Raw genomic sequence first — 11,055 nt, forward strand, 5'->3', positions numbered from 1 at the left:
TCAACCTGGCAACCACATGTACGCGCGCTCTCCACTGTTAAACTTGCAGTTTAGCGATCTCCACTTCGATATTCAGTTATCAGAAAAGTGTAATTTATCAAGTGTTCATTTATGAGAGAGAGAGAGATGCTGTGTATGTATGAATTACCACCGTTTTGCAGTGTCTAAAAGCTGTGGCTCAAAGTGCTTTAGAAACGATGATGTTACCAGCTCCTTTTTGAGAAAGACAATGTAGCTCTTCAGCGATTAAGCTATGTTATTGATAAAATGACGGGGCAGCGCTAAAAAGAATGTCTGTGCACGCGCCAAGTGTGATCAGTGGAAGTGACTAAAAACGTGTGTGCGTGAGGTACAGTGAAGACAGCGCATTACTTTAGAACTCAAATTTTTATTTGTTGTTTTTAAACGTAGAGAGTTTGTTGATTTGTGCAATGATGACCTACCAGCAATGTAAAGATGAGTTTAATATATTAGAATGAGTACATTATTATTTATGGGCTTAAAAACTAGATGCAAACAATCAAAATATTGTACCTGGTGGGGAGTGCACAATGTAAACATGAAACATATGCGGTTACCTATAATGTACTGTGGTACAGTTCTGGAGGCCCTTCATAATGCAGAGGTCAAGTGCCCATTCTGCCGATAGTTAGCAATGGCCCTATAGTATGCAGTGTTTAATAAACAGCTGTTTTACTAAATTCTTCTGAGGTGAAATTTAGTGCAGTCCCGTATCGTGATATGTATCGTATCGTGACTTTGCTGGTGATACACAGCCCTAGCAAACAGCATTCTTGCTAATGTGATATTGCTTAATTATATCACCTTTCTCTGTCATTTTATCGCCTTTTGATGAATAACCAAGGTTTTGATCAATCAAAAACAAATTTGAAAGTGGTTGCGCTGAAATGAATGACAATAACTTACATGCTAGCGCTATGTTAGTGCATTAGTATTTCTCTAAACCAGATTTTTTTAGTCAATTATTTGCACAAAAGTGTCACAACTGGTGATTTTGACTCGCTATGTGGGTTATGTTCGCTTGGTCGGGATGATTGATAACTACAGCAGTGTGAAGTGTATACTGGGAGGGCTTGAGCAGAGACTGGGGATGTGGGGCGGCGATCGGAAACATATGCTGTTAGGAGAGGAGACAGATTACAGAAGAGGCCATGTCACAGATGCTGGTTTATCATGCCATCCTTTCTCTTTTTTTTCTTTCGATTCTTGTCCCCCCCCCCCACCTGGTATTTTTAGTCGAACCACTGACGTTTTTGTCAGAAAGACACTGGAAAGAAATGATTACATAGGAGGGAATCTCCACGTGTTCGATGGGAGGAGAGAGAGAGATAGAGACTCGTCCCCAGTGATTCGTGTGACACTGTTTTGCATTATCATAATTCAAAAAGACAGAATGGGTTTGGCTTGTCGTGAAGACAACAGCTGTTTTGCTCCACTGTGACATTTGTTGCCAAATTTCATCGCGTGGCTTTGGAGGGGCGCTGCGCGTGTTCACCGCTGACCTGCCGCTGGGTTTGGCACACTCCGGCCCGCACCGAGGAGGAAACGTTGTGAAAGCCAGCAGGGGACAGCTTGTCAGTGAGAGAGAGAGAGAGAAAGAGTGAAAAAGAGAGAGATGGAAACACCAGTCTTCTCCATTGTGACACATCTGGTACACCGGATCATATTCGCGCTCCCCTCCCCTCAAAGAAAAAAGAGCACGAGTGAGAAAGTGCAGTGTCTCTAACTGTGTAATGATGGGGGAAAGTTTGTGCTTGATTGACAGCGTCGGCCTTGTCTTAATTGGACATAATTTGGTGCAATTTTGAGAGGTCCCTTCGACTGACTAAATAATAACAGAGGAATGGACTATGTGCTGTTTTCATAAGTAATAGTCAAAAGACCCCCACACATCATTAGTTCCATTTTCACATTAGAAAAATAAGCCTTTTGAACTAATACACCCTTCAAAACCCCCAGAATGAACGCGGTGGGTACAAACTACATGGCATCTCAAAGATACAAAATGTCACTGTGCTCTAAGATCAAAAACATAAGAAGTTTGGAGGGAATTGATTATTTTTTAATATAGGGTGGCCATAATTTTTTTTCTTTTAATGTTAAAATGTGTAAATAAACGTATAACAAACATAATCTTACTTGAAAGATGACTGTTATGTTAACCTAAGCAGTTTTAACCAAATTATCAAAACTACAGTAGTATTTGTTTAAATATTTCTTTTAATAATTTTCATTTTTAATATATTTATGTAATGGCAAAGCTGAATTTACAGCTCAGTATTTTTCTGCAAACCATGACACATTTTTTTTTCAGGATTCTTTGATGAATAGAAAGTTCAAAAGAACAGCATTTGTTTGAAATTAAGCTCTCAGTGAACATAAAAAAGCTGTTAGAAAAGCTGCATTTATAATAATTTAATCACATTTTAATTGAATAAACAAAATACTAGTTAAAATCATTTCAGCATCAACTTTCCAAAGGAAAAAAAAAAACGTAAAATTAACATTAACCTCCCTTGTATGTGTTACAGTATATTTAATGATGTGATTTTTTTTTTGTTATACTTTGACTTGATCTTTGCTTGTTTTTGCACAGATGAATGATATCACTTGTGTTGCGTTTGTTTGTACAGCAAATGTGAGGACAGATGAGCAGCAGCGAGAAGCTCTAGGGGGTGACGGTGACATCGGCAGCGTTCAGGTCAGTGTCCTCTCTGGACACACGCACCTGTCAAGCAAGATGGCACAAATCACATGTGACATAAGAGAAAACAGGGCAGAATGTCCAAGGCCAAGAGCGTGACACACTGCAGCCTGTGGAGCACCGGACATGTGATTTGTACCATACACATCTTTAATTATGAGGTAACACTGTTATGATTATGACATCAGCATCCGATTTGCTGTTGTTCAGAGTAAAACAACTTTTTGTTTAGGAAGTAAACTTTTACACGGGCACACAAGATGATCGACTTTCCGTTTGATGTTTTTGCTGTCGCCGCGTGCATTAAATGGCAAGATATAGTGGTTTATTTGAAAAACGTTGACTTGAAAACAGGGCAGCGTAAACATGGTATAGGGAAACACTGCTGGACTGGAGCTCCTAAAGGAGTTGATTTCAGCTTCACTTCTAAAAGTCTCTTTTAAAGCTTAATGGCCTTGATTACAAGAGTCTAAGTGCTGAAAGAAAGAGAGGCGATCACTCGCTCTCATCAGCTCATGCTCAAACGAATGCAAACTCTGCGAATATAATTAACCAAATTAAAGCGCTGAGCCCACAAGTTCTTCCCCTGCAAGCCCGGCTCATTTACATGCCGGATGTTTGTAATTTAAAAGAAGAGGCCTTTGGTTTCTCTGTGTGTTTGGGAAAAATATGAAGGCTGGGACTGGGGGGATGAAGAAAGAGAGAAGGAGCGAAGAAAATTAGTCAAGTTGCAGAATTTAGGAGCAATAATATGCAAAAAGCTGAGGAGCATGTTTTCATAACAGCCCTGTGGTTATGAGTGAATCGTTAATTATTAATGGGATCTTTCACCCTCTTTGTTTCATCCTAACGTATTCCAAAAGAAGAACAATCTGAGAAACTTCGAAAGAGCAGCGTCTGTATATTTTACAAATAACACAATGAATTCATGCCCCCGATACATATCAAATGCGCGTCGCTGAAATGTCACGCGCTTGGTGTGCAGACAGGTGGAAATACTTAAATGAGTAAATGTGCTGTAACTTAAATGTTTACCACAGTAATCCGAGTTAAAGTTGTAGTGTTTTTCCGAGTACAAAGTGGGAAACGCGATGTGTGTGTGTATAAACTATTTGCGGCAGTGTGACATCATTAATAATTCTGCTTTTCTTAAAAATGCAATGTGATCTTTATCAACTCCTTTGTTCTGACATCCACATATGTCTTTTTTCTCTCTCTCTTTACCTTCATTTTTTTTTCCAGTGTCTGTTTTTCTCCTCTTCGCATGCTCGGGAGTATTATAATCATCTGTGTTTATTTTCCTAAATATTTCACAGATAAAGCATTCCAAGTGAAGGATTGCCTTAATATCATTGCCGAAATTAAATGATAATTAAAAATTGCCCTCCATAAAACTTAGATTACTTGAACATTAACCACATTTCATTTTTATGGCTTTACCCGAATGATTACTCAATAATTTTATGTACATTCCAAAGCGTATGTCAGCGAGAGAGAACGATAACCAAGTTCATCGTCTGTAGTGTAAACACGTGGAGTCAAATTAAGTATGTCTGCTTCAAACTTTTTTGACAACAGCGACCTTAAGGTAACAATTTGAATGTGGCAGCCCAGGCAGCGTGAGGCAGTCTGTCAAAAAATTTCCCTGTGTTGCTCTGCCAACATCTGAGTTTATTTGTGAGATTGTTTTTCTTCTCTGGGTTCTTCAAAGACGGAGAAAGAGGGATGTGTGGCGGAGAAGCTCGGAGGCAAGCTGCGACTCTCCTGCGTTGCCTGTACCACTAGTTTCCTACATTACTTAGGGGAAAATTCCTTTTCCCAATTCAGCCTGTCAGGGCTAATTTGGGCGAACAGTAAGCATGCGCCTCCTGCCCCTCCCGATCGGCCGAGCCGCTCATCGCCATGGTGACAGCTTGATTAGCTCATCAATCCTGGCTGTGAACAGCGTTCTTCCTGAACACCTGTGCGGCCAGGTTACCCAAGCCTCTTAGCTACCGTTGTTTGCGTGACCCCCACATGCAGCTCCGGCCTGCAGTTACATCAACCTGGAGTGTAAAAAATGACCCGCGTGTGTGAGTGAGACAGACAGAATGAAGAGACGAATGCTTTCAGAGCTGCTAATGCAACAGTATGTGACTCTTGCAACTTCCTCTTTCTCTCAGTATGCATGCGTAGGGTGTGCATTGTACTACGTAATCTTAAAAGTGTTCTGAATATTATATATAATGTATTATATCAATATAAAATTATATAAATAGCTAAAATGTACAGTATTTTATACATATAGAAATATAATTTTATTACAAATATAAATGAAATATAAATATGTAAAATATGCTTTAATATATGTGTTTTTTTTAAATACTTTTATTAATGTCCCTGAATATTTTTGGGAGTTTCTTTTTTTTTTGTCTTTAGGTTTTAATATTATTATTGTTTTTTTAGTCTCAGAAAAGTTTTACCATGCTTTTGTCATTTAATTTAGATACTGTTTATAGTTATATTATATATTTGATTGTTTTACCAAAATAAAAAGTGAAACAAAAATAACATATTTCCATATTTATATTATGAAAATTATACTGTTATTGTAAGATTATATAATTTTTTTTTTTTTTTTTTTTTTTTTACAGAAATTCTCACAAGAACCAACAAGTTTTAGGGTTTAACATGCTTGAAATATGAGCTGTGATTTATGAAAAAAAAAAAAGAAAATACAAGGTAAACATTACTTGTAATTAAATGTTGTAAATTAATATATTTGAGCATCCAAGTTATTATTTTGTCAAATTATTCTAAAATTGTCAAAGTGTGAAAACAATATTTAAATGTGTGTATTTAGTTATACATAAAATTCTAGACATTAAATTAGCTTTAGGAAGAATCAGCCATTTTATTACTAAAAAAAATTTGAAACACAATGCTATTAAATACAATACAGTACAATACATAATCTGAGATATGATAGAAATGTTCTTGGTTCAGAAAAAATGACAAAAATGTCAGAATTCTCCATGTGAGGAATTATACTCACTGATTGATGATAGTGTGTGTGTTTTATTAAATAGCAGAAGTGCCCATAGTTAAAGAAACACCCTTATATTTTCCCCCAAATCTTTAAAATTCTTTGAAAGTCATTTGCATAAGCTATCAGACTTTGCGAATATGTTCTAATGTACTAATTAAAATGTAATTAAATGTCCTATTGAGACCCAAAGACACAAGCGAAACACTATCTAAGAGGGAGATTCTAAGAGAGAACGTCGTCGGTGGATTGAGCGCCATTAAATGAGCCCGCTCTCAATAAACACCACGAACAAAGCGCTGCCCATTTATGCAGCGAGTCATGTATCACAGAGGCTGAGATTAATTCTCCCCGGGCGATAACTGGGTCTCCTGCCTCAAGTGTGTCTTTAGGGTAGTTAAGAGCTTGGATCGTACAGGAAGTGCTCTGCTACGCTGTCCTAGCATGAGGCTAAATGTGCACAGAACGAGTGGATATTCAACAGCAATTCTCCTGAGTCAGCAAAGTTAAACCGCATCAAACAAATTGTGTTAATAATCAGATTTTTCTTTGCTTTTGAGGACTTTAAAAGACTTGAGAATGTTTTGTTAGAATCAGCGGTTTCTGTTTAACTACGTGGTTGCGTTTAGATAAACTAGCTCAAGTACACATCACTAACTAGGTTTTTGCAGTTCTGTTTATTCACTAAAGAGAAATGTATAAAAGGAGAGGCAAAAATTTGTTTGTTCCACTTACGCGTGGTCTCATTCATTATTTTGAAACACCTTGCAGCACCGGAGGAAAAAACATCAGGTTTTATGAATTAGCAGTTATGTGTGAGCATGTTTTTATTTTTTTCCTTCTGATGTCCTACTTTTGAGAGGCTTGTCCTGCTGAGGGTGAGTGGAACAAGAACTCATTGAAGATTCTGTGCTGACACCGAGACCTTCCCTTGGTACATTCTTGTCTGTCTGTTACATGCTAAGAGGATTCAGTGACATCGTGACTTTTTTCTGAATACAGTTGGATAAATCATATATGTGTATATATATATATATATATATATATATATATATATATATATATATATATTTGATTGGCTGTGAAATGCATGTATAATAAGATTATATGAGTGACCACAGTTTCGCAGATTCAGTATCTAAGACTGGTAAAGGATAATTTACCAGTTACAGGTACAGCTGTTTCAAAGAAAACAATACGGAATGAACTCAACCGATGTGGCGTGTATGCACACTCACCACGCAAGGCTCTATTGCTGAAGAAAACACATGTTGAAGCTTGTTTAAAGTTTGCTGCACAACATTTAGACAATGGTCCCAAACACAGCCAAGGAAACTCTCATTTGGTTTCAGAGAAAGAAAGTAAAGCTGCTAGAATGGCCCAGCCAATCACCTGACTTGAATCCAATAGAAAATCTATGATAAGAAATAAAGATTAGAGTTCATAGAAGAGGCCCATGAAACCTTCAAGATTTGAAGACTGTTTGTGTGAAAGAATGGGCCAAAATCACACCTGAGCAATGCATGCGACTAGTTTCTCGTGTCTTGAAGCTGTCAGTACCAACAAAGGCTTTTGTATGAAGTATTAAATAAATTTCAGTAAGCATGTTCAACACTTTTTCCCTGGGTCATTCCATTTTATTACACAGAACTTAATTTCTGAACTTATTTGTATTGTTTTCTTTGTATGTAGGGACTACTTGGGTTGTTACTGACATCTGGTGAAAATTTCATGTTGACAGCACCTTTAGAAATATATTTACTGTGAAAAATGGTGATGTGTTCAATACTTATTTTTCCCGGTATAATTTTACAATAGTGTTAATATTCAGTGTTTATATATAATTAATAAATATAATAAATTATTACACACACACACACACACACACACACACACACACACACACATATTCCTTTTAATATATTTAAATAAAATATATTTCTTACAACATTTTTAATTTTCAGTCATGCTGGTAAAACTAACCAAATATCTATGTTGTTGATGACAGTTTTATTATTAAGAGATTGTGTTTTCAATGCCAGGTTAACATTGTTTTATATATGGTATGTCAAGACTTGTGGGTGTAAAACAGCATCTGAAATGCAGTAAAGTTGTCTTCTCAAATGAAAGGCACATTTGGGCACTAAAAATGAGTTAGTACTTGCAATTTTTCTTTCAGTTTATTTTCACAGATTATGTTTTAATGGCTCCGTCCCAATTATAAGACTGTTCGATATCATTAATTTTAGGCCACGTCTACATTCAGCATCTGTATTATAGTAAACAGCGGAAAACAACAGTTAATTCACATGATGACACTCATTTGTTTGTTGGTTATTAATTGCAGCCGGGCAGTTTTTCCTCAACACCAATAAACCAACAATAGTTTTCAAATCACCTGAAAAATGAGTCCAAGGACGAGGCGGCCCGGAGAAAGGCGTGGTGCCCAGCCTGAAAAACGATCAGCCGCATTGACCAAGATGAATGGTGCTCAGATGGGTTTTAATTAGTGCAGCTGGGCTCATTAATTATAAACCCCCAATACAAATATTGTTATATTTGAGGAAATTTGTGATTTATTTTATTTGGTTGGCTGTTAGATGGAGATGAATGGTAGTTCATCGTAAATGTTGCAGGGACACAAAAGCAGATGAAAGGAGAGAAAAGGGAAGATCAGCCACAGGGCACATCGGTTATTATTCCGTACACAATCAAGTGAAACAAAAGAAACGTAACCGCAAATAACCGCCGAAAAGCTGCGGAACAATCTCACGGCTGCCTTTAATCTTAAAGGTGAAGTTTGTGTGTGATCCAAAACACCCCTGCAGCTGAAATCTGTTGTGAGTTATAAAGCAATCCAAACTAATAAGACTTTTTAACGGCATATTTGTACAACTGGTGTCTCCCGGAATAACATAAAAATAAGTAAATGAGACTCTATTTTTTTACATTTTTTTTTTAAAGAAATGAACAACATGTACTGCGGCCCCAAAATGTACACAAGTTAGATGTAAAGAAAAAAAATAGAATGTCTTTTATTATATAACATTTCTTGAAAATGAATGAATGATATATTTATATATGCATGTGTGTGTGTGTGTGTGTGTGTGTGTGTGTATATGTATTTGTGCCGTTTATTTTTAAGAAAATTACTGTGCCATAAATGCAGTTTGTAAGCAAAATGTTTTCACAAAATATTTTACTTCTTTTTTTCCACCCCTGGGTTTTATATTTTATGGCTGCTGCAGCAATATTAAGACATGTTTTGAAATAAATGGCACTTGCTCATAGATGTGTATGAAAAAGTGGATTTTACAGAAATTACTACTACTACAAAAAAAAGTTTATAAATGTATATATAAAACAAAAAATGTATGCAGATGCAGTTTTATAGAAAAATATTCTCACAAAACATTATACTTTTTTTGCTATGTTATGCCTGATGCAGGGATATTTAGACCACAGGCATTCGTAAAATATTTAAGCATCCAAAAGTGTGTTTGTGGCCACTGTTTAACCATATTTACTAAAGATGCGCGGCACATGATGCCAATATTTGAAAGTGTCTTTCTTTAGAATCTTCCTAATTGTTTGCAACATTTCTTTTTATTTCCCTTCTCTTTCCTCCACTACTTTGTCTTACTTTGTTCAGCAAACTTCAGTCTTGTTCGTGGCAGCTGCATCAGTTGTGTGTGAGAAATGGAGCTGCGGTGAATCACGGCGCTCTGATTCGCCCCAGCCCAGCGTGACTGTGGAGCGCCTGCCGGAATCCAGCGGAATGTGCCAGAACTGAAGCCTGCTCGGCCCAGTCATCCTTAGCAGGGAGACATTAGTTACGATACATTATCTGAATGGCCTGCCATCTTTTCAAAGTAAACCTCATGGATTCTAGCCTGTCTCTTTTTATATTTTTTTCTCAAGTGCACTAGTGCACACACACTCACACACACATAAACACTCAAAGGCACATTCGAGTGGACACACGGGAACACCTATAATAGGCTTACACGACCGCGCACACCCTGCAATTACAAACATACAAACACACACACACACACACACACACACACACACACACACACACACGCTCACTCTTTATGTGGAGCCGCCCCCCTCTCGTTGCTTGCACTCCTTGGGCTATAATAAATTTCTTTGAAACATGACTCTACACATGAGGGGATGGCAATCTAGAGAGCAGAAATTAAAATTTCATTATTTACTGCACTTGTGTTGCAGGGTGCAATTAGTATCTACAGAGCATGGAGCGGGAATATTTAATCCTTTCTTTCTTTCTCTATCTCTCTTTCCACCTAGAAAAAAATGTGACCATGGTAACTGCTGCTATGACTACTGCATTGACCTTAGGACATAGTGGTAAATTGTGTTTTTTTCCCCCCTTCCGTTCCGAGTTCTTTTCTGTACACTTAAGCAGTGAACTAAAAAGAAAAAGAGAAGGAAAGAAAAATAACATCCGGGCATTGGATTAAATGCAATCATTGTCAGCCCACAACCATGCCATTTATCAGTGTACTGTTTTGGACTGTATAATAAGTTTCGTATATTAATACAATTTTTCATGTTACACCACTGGCTGAGATTCATGACCAGCAGGTGATCTCAGGTGATCATTGAATTACGTGACCTGTAATGTGGGGAGAGAGAGAGATGTGTATATGGATATGGGAAATGGAGGGTGGAGCCGATGTTCTTTGGCTCATGTGAGCAACAGTTTTAGTTCACGGCATATATTTAAGAAAATGTTTTAGATGTTATTCAACTTCAGAAATCTTTTAATTTTTGCACTTTTCATTTGGGAATTTTAAACTTGCTCTAAGCATGCTAAATGACACAGTTTATGACTATATTAGTCATTTTTATAATAGGGAAATTTTCACATATATAAATCCAATGTATTTTTTATTTAACTGAGTTTAGTTCGTTTTAAATGAGAAATGTAATACCATATAAAATTTTCTGTTTTTTTTTGTATCACAAGTTAGACATTAAATATATTTCTATAAACTGTATTTTTTTCTTATTTTTATTTTATTTTTCAAATTTATTTTTGGGAAATTTTTCACCAAAAATTAAATCCTATTTATTTATTTATTTATTTAAATTGAACAAATTAGTCAGTTTATTTTGTTTTAAATTAAAAATGTAATACCAAATGACATTTGTTATTTTATATATATATATATATGAACTGTATTTTCTGTAATTTTTATAATAGGAAATTGCTCACAAATAGTTAATTTTAAGTAAATTGGACAAATCAGCCAGTTTATTTTGTGCTAAATTAGAC

General features: G+C 36.3%; 1 long non-coding RNA gene across 1 annotated transcript in view; it reads left to right on the plus strand.

Moving 5' to 3' along the window:
- Positions 1–10,629, plus strand: part of LOC122140877 — a 31,567-nt gene extending 20,938 nt beyond the window's left edge. Inside the window, exon 3 of the long non-coding RNA XR_006157418.1 lies at positions 9,403–10,629. This is a non-coding gene — a long non-coding RNA (uncharacterized LOC122140877). The remainder of the gene's footprint in view (positions 1–9,402) is intronic.
- The last annotated feature ends 426 nt before the right edge of the window (positions 10,630–11,055 follow it).

The sequence above is a fragment of the Cyprinus carpio genome, chromosome B19 (genome assembly GCF_018340385.1).
Source record: "Cyprinus carpio isolate SPL01 chromosome B19, ASM1834038v1, whole genome shotgun sequence".
In the NCBI taxonomy this organism is placed as follows: domain Eukaryota; kingdom Metazoa; phylum Chordata; class Actinopteri; order Cypriniformes; family Cyprinidae; genus Cyprinus; species Cyprinus carpio.